Here is a 5973-nt window from a genome sequence, read left to right on the forward strand (position 1 = left end):
CTTTGAAGCTTGATGATGCCCTTTGGGCTCTTCGCACGGCTTTCAAGACACCAATAGGCACTACTCCCTACCGCCTTGTTATGGCAAAGCATGTCATTTGCCGGTTGAACTGAGCACAAGGCTTGGTGGGCAGTTAAGGAGCTCAACATGGATCTTCACTTGGCGGAGAAGCTCGAAAAGAAAGGTAGTGAGCTGGAAAACTTCGTTTTGACGCTATGAGATTCTAGACTATAAAAGAGCAAACGAAGAAATGGCACGATCACCGGATTCAACAACGAGAATTCCGGGTTGGGGACAAGGTCTTGTTGTTCAACTCAAGACTAAAGCTTTTCCCCGGAAAGTTAAAGTCCAAGTGGTCGGGTCCTTCTCTGTGTTGAAGACTACTCCATATGGAGCTTATGAAGTTATGGGTGAGAACGGTCCATTTGGGTAACGGTCAAAGTTGAAGCTCTACATGATTCTCATGCCGTTGGTTCAATTGGTTGCTTGATTCTTCGCTCACCTGAGCGACTCTTATGATGGAGTATCCTTTTTAGTCAAGCTAAGGACTTAAAACAAGCGCTACACGGGAGGCAACCCGTTTCTTTTCTTCCTTTTTTTTTTTTTTTTTTCTTTTTTGTTAGTTAGATTTTATTTATCAGTTAGCCATGAGAGCTACATTGGAATCTGAGTTTTATTGAAAAGTTAGTGAAATGAGTGTTTGAAAAGAAAGAGTGAGAAAACAGAAGGTTAGGTGCTCCCGCACAATGTCTAATTTTTTGAATTTAGTTTGGTGCGCCCGCACATCTCGTAGGTGCGCCCACACTTTCTCTAAACTTTTTCAGAAAAAAAACAAAGATTTGGTGCGCCCGCACCTCCTCAAGGTGCGCCCGCACCAAGAAAACATTTTCGAAAAAAACTATGGTGCGCCCGACCAAATCCTCGAGTTTTTGAAAAAAACAGAAGACTTTGGTGCGCCCGCACCTCTATAGGTGCCCCACCAAACCATCCAGAAATTATTTATGCGACTAGTGCGCCCGCACCGTCTCCTGCGAAATTTTTTAGAAAAAAACATAAGGGTCTGGTGCGCCCGCACCTCTTCCTGGTGCGCCCACACCAAACGATTTCTGAATTTTTTTTTTCGATTGGTGCGCCCACACCTGAAGGAGGTGCGCCCGCACCGTCACGGCTGGGCAAAAAAATCGCATGTTTTGTAAAAAAATTTCGGCCCTCCTTCCTTATTTCTCCTCATATTTTTCGAAAATACTCAAGCTCACTCACTTTCTCTCTCTTGCTCCTCTCTAGATCCGGCCACCACGACACTTTTCCGGCGACTTCCGACGACTTTTATCACCAGAATCTTCATCATCTTCCTCTCTACACCATTCAAGAGCACAAAAATTGGGGTTTTGCAAGGATTTTCTTTCTAGGGTTTCGAAATTGGGGATTTTCATCTCCATGTTGGTAACTCTCTTCTAATCATTGCTTTTTCATCAATAATCTAGTAGTTTGGAGTTCTAGTGTGTTTTCTTTTGATTGCATGCTTGTTTTCCATAATTTTTGATTATTCATGAACTTTGCCCTTCTTTGTGTTTGATGTGGTGGTGAACAAGTGTTTCATGTTATTGTGGTATTTTTCATGATTCTCTGAATTTTTTGAACTACATTGCATGAATTTCTAGTGTTGTTGATTCTTGTGCACAATTGTGGTTGATTTGGTGAATTTTGTCTTGAAAGTCTCTTGTAAGTGGTGATACTCTTGATTGTTAGCAACTTGGTTGCTACTAATTGTGGTTTGGTTAGCTGGTAGATCTTAGGAGTAGTTTTTGATTTTTCTTTTTGTGTGTTTCTTTGTGTGTTTCCGATTTTTCTTTTTGAGTGTTTCTTTGTGTGGAAAGTCCGCTTTGTGGTTGTCATTGCAGCAGATCATCACTTCTCCTTCCTCTTTTGCAAAACAAAAATTCTTTACCACCATGGGAAGAAGTAGTGGTAAGCTCATCTAGGTCTAAGAGAGCAAAGACCGGGTCCTCTTCACAAGGACCCTCCCAGCCTAATCCCCCTCCCCTCTATGCTGTGAAACTTCCCAATGCCGCTCATAAACAAATTTTTCAACAACTTTCTGAGCGCACGTTTCGTCCCACAAAGTTCTATGACTACACTACCTGCAACTACCTTAACATCGAATCGATGATAAGGGAGATCAGGTAATGTCGGGTTATCGGACTTTCTTGACGTCCATGCACCTAGTTATGATCAACTCACTCTCGAATTTTTGAGTACGTTGAACATAAGTAAGGAGCCGGGCACGGGTGCTCTAGCTATTCAACTTCGTATGTTTAATCAAGCTAGAGCACTCTCCTTCGACGAATTCTGTGAGGCATTCGGGATGGATTCTCGAGCTCCCTGTGATCCCCTTTGGGCACCATCTGGCAGGGATACAATGAGCAAGAATGGTGGGCCAAAATCACCAATGGCACGACTCCGTTTCGGACGAATTCGTCCAAAGCGTCGGAGATCATCCATCTTGCTCTCCGTTACTTCCATAGGATGTTGGTTTACACCATCTTTCCTAAACAGGAAGTAGGACAATTGAGGAAGGACGAGTTGCTGGTTCTTTGGTTGGCCACTGACGGGGCCCACCATAGAGCCAGAATTAACTTTGCTGCGCTCCTCCTTCACCGACTGCAGGAGATTCGGGGGGTACTACGGTGACTGGGAAGATCCTTTGTGGTGGAATGGTCACCCAGTTAGCGTCCTACCTCGAGTTGGACGATGACCTGGCTCGCTTGGAAGCTAGCGTGCCTACTGTTGGTCAGTCCAACAGATTGGATGGTGCGAGTCTGCAGCAGATGAAATTTCTGCGCAATTATAAGAAGGAAAACTGCATCTGGCTTGTGGGGGGGCGACCTTACTGTTTTATAGGGCCCGACTTTGTTTGGGACCTCCCCGCTAACTGTGAAAACCGTTGGCGGGTTCCCCCTTCCCATGACACCCCACGGGCTATCCCTGAGCCCATCCCTACGGAGCGCATTCCACGCGTTCCGAGAGGTCCGAGGCCCGACCACCGCATTCCTGAGAGTGAGGTGGCCGAAGCTTCCTCCTCTCAATCCTTCGACATGGGCTCCGTCATGGCGGCCATAGCCCAGATGCAGGCCTCTCAGGAGGCCAATCACCGTGCGGTTACTGCTACTCTTGCCGGTATCCGCACCGACCTCGACCATGTGTCTAGGGTGGCTTGGCGCACTCACCTCGCCAATGTCCATCCGGACATGAGCCTCCCTTCCCTAACCATCCCCACTATCCTCCTTCTTTCGACCCTCAAGAAGGGCCGTGTTTGAGGAGCCTTCTTTCCGCCTTACCCCACTACCCATCCTACTATCCTGATGGGTACTCTGGTGGGTATTTCCCTCCTTACCCCCTCCCGATGGGGGTAATGGTGGGAACTATTAGGAGCTTTTCATAACCCCCTCCCTCTCCCTCCTTTTGCAACTCCGAGCGCGGAGTTTTGCTTAAGCTTGGGGGACTTGCATGTATGTCTATATCTTTGGGAGTTTTGGGGTCTTGATGGTTAGAATTAGGGGTCTCATTGGTTTTCGGTATCAGTTGGTGATTGTTCCTGTCTGTTGGCTTTGATTTCCCCACCCCTGCTGACTTCTCTTCACCTGTATAAGCTTTGCTTTGGTAGTTTTGTTTTGCTTTTGCTTTGCAATTTTTATATAATAAAAAAAACATTTTCCTCTTTTATTCTTTTTCTTCTTCTTTTTCTGCATTTAGGATAGCTTGGTTGCATGCATGATTTGTGGCTAAAGTTTCTGTCTTCGATTGAAGACCTTCCTTATATTAGACTTGATGATTTTGGAAGCCCTGTTGTGACTTTAAGCGTCTCTTGAAACGATAACTTTTGGTAGAGTCTCTTTGAAATTAGGCGAGTTGGATGAATGGATTGCCTTGCCCCTTGTGCGATGAATCCCGAAGGAGGGCCAAGAACCTCGTAAGACTCACTCACAACCCTCACCATTGATCGCCTAACTTGTGACTTGCATTTTAGCTCCCCAAGATTACATAAGAACGAGCCTCTAGGAGAATGATTTAGGGCGTTTCTTTTGCTAGTAATAGGAGCTACAAAACCAAAAGCTTGAATACCTGCATAATATTCGCTTCTCAACCCATCTGAGCCTTTCTATCCTATTTTTGCTTAACCCACATAATGAGTCATGGCCAAACTTTCCCCAAAGTGGAGTGCATGTGTAGTTTGTGTTGAGTTAAGTTGTTTTGATATTAAGTCTTGGTTGAAAGTGAGTTAATGTGCTTGTATGATAGCAAAAGTTGAAAAAAAATTTGTGAAAAAGAAAGACAAAAGAAATAAAAGAAAGAAAGTTCTTATTGTTTGATTTGGTTTATTATTGAAAATGAAAAGAAAGAAAGATCAAATTGATGAGAAAAATGAAAAAGTTCACAAAGTGAAAAAGAAACAAGTGAAATTCAAGGTTATGTGTGAGATTTCTTTAATTGAGAATAGTGTTAGGACTAGCTTGGGGGAGTATTTACCCCTAGTTTGTACTCCACTTACCCTTTTTGCACCACATTCCTAGAATATAATCCACACCCCTAACCTAGCCCCGTTACAACCTTAACAAAGTCCCTTTTGACTTCTAGATTGGACTTGATCTATTTAGTAGTGGGCGAGATTTTGTGCAAGTCATGATGAGGGTCATCAAAACGTGGTAGAGGCGAGCAATTATGGTTGAGCATCCCTAGGGAGGAGTCAAACTTGGGTCTTGGAAGTGGAGAAGAGTGAGAAATCATTCTTGGAAAGCTTTCTTTCAAAAAGACTCGGTTGATCGGTGGATTGAGACCTTAGAGTCACTCTTGTGCTTCCTAATCATCTTCCCTCTTGTGTTTGGTTGGTCTCCTAAATCTTGCTATGAACTCATTTAGCTTGCATGTCATGCTTGTAACCTTGCATTTAGAGCATATAGGTTAGTTTGTTGCATGTTTCCCTTTCTTTTTATTCTCCTTTTCTTCTTCTTTCCTTCATTCTCATTCTTGGTTTACTTGAGGACAAGCAAAATGCTAAGCTTGGGGAGTTTGATAAGTGCGTTCTTAACGCACTTTATGACTTTCTTTTGGCTTATTTTGGCTCCCTTTTTCCCCTTTTCTTCCTCTTTCTCCTCACTTTTCTCTTCTATTTCATTCTTGTTCATTCTTGATAATAGTGTAATTTTGCTAGATTTTCGATCATTTTGATCGAATTTCTAGCACATATGCTTTCACCATGTTTGCTCGTGTTTCTATTGCAGTATGACCCTTTTGGGGCCGGAAATGCGAGACATGGCACAAGGGAACGAGCTAGAGGATGAGAGTAGCCTGAGGTGCGCTTGGTATGCCCCGCACACGATGGTGCGCCCGCCACGCTACTGGTGCGCCCGCACCATCGACCATTTTGGAGCACAAACAGACGACATTGGTGCGCCCGCACCAAGCACAAGGTGCGCGACAAGCACAGTGCGCCCGCACCTGCGTCTGGTGCGCCCGCCAACTACATGTGCGCCGCACATTTTGACGGAGGAATTGGACTGAGGCAGAAGACATAGGTGCGCCCCACCTGACATGTGTGCGCCCGCACCATAATGGTGCCCCGCACCTGTTCATGTGCGCCCGCACCATCTATGAGCACTTTTACAAAAAGCAGAAGACTCAGGTACGCCCGCACCTGAGCTGGTCGCCCGCACCTAGCATGGTGCGCCCGCACCTCCTTTTGGTGCGCCCGCACCTGCGTTCGGATTAAATTCGTTCATTAAACCCTTTTCTCTTTTTAGTTTTAGACTTACGCTTTCATTCTATTTTCAGAGAATATTTTAGGGTTTTGTATTAGAGAGAAAACACTTTAGTTTCCATTGATAATTGAGATTAGTGATCATAGTTTGTGATTCGATTGACATTCAAGGTACTTTTCTGCAATTCAATTCAAAGTTTTAGTTTTTATTTCACTCT

The sequence above is a fragment of the Beta vulgaris genome, chromosome 2 (genome assembly GCF_026745355.1).
Source record: "Beta vulgaris subsp. vulgaris cultivar EL10 chromosome 2, EL10.2, whole genome shotgun sequence".
Taxonomy (NCBI): domain Eukaryota; kingdom Viridiplantae; phylum Streptophyta; class Magnoliopsida; order Caryophyllales; family Amaranthaceae; genus Beta; species Beta vulgaris.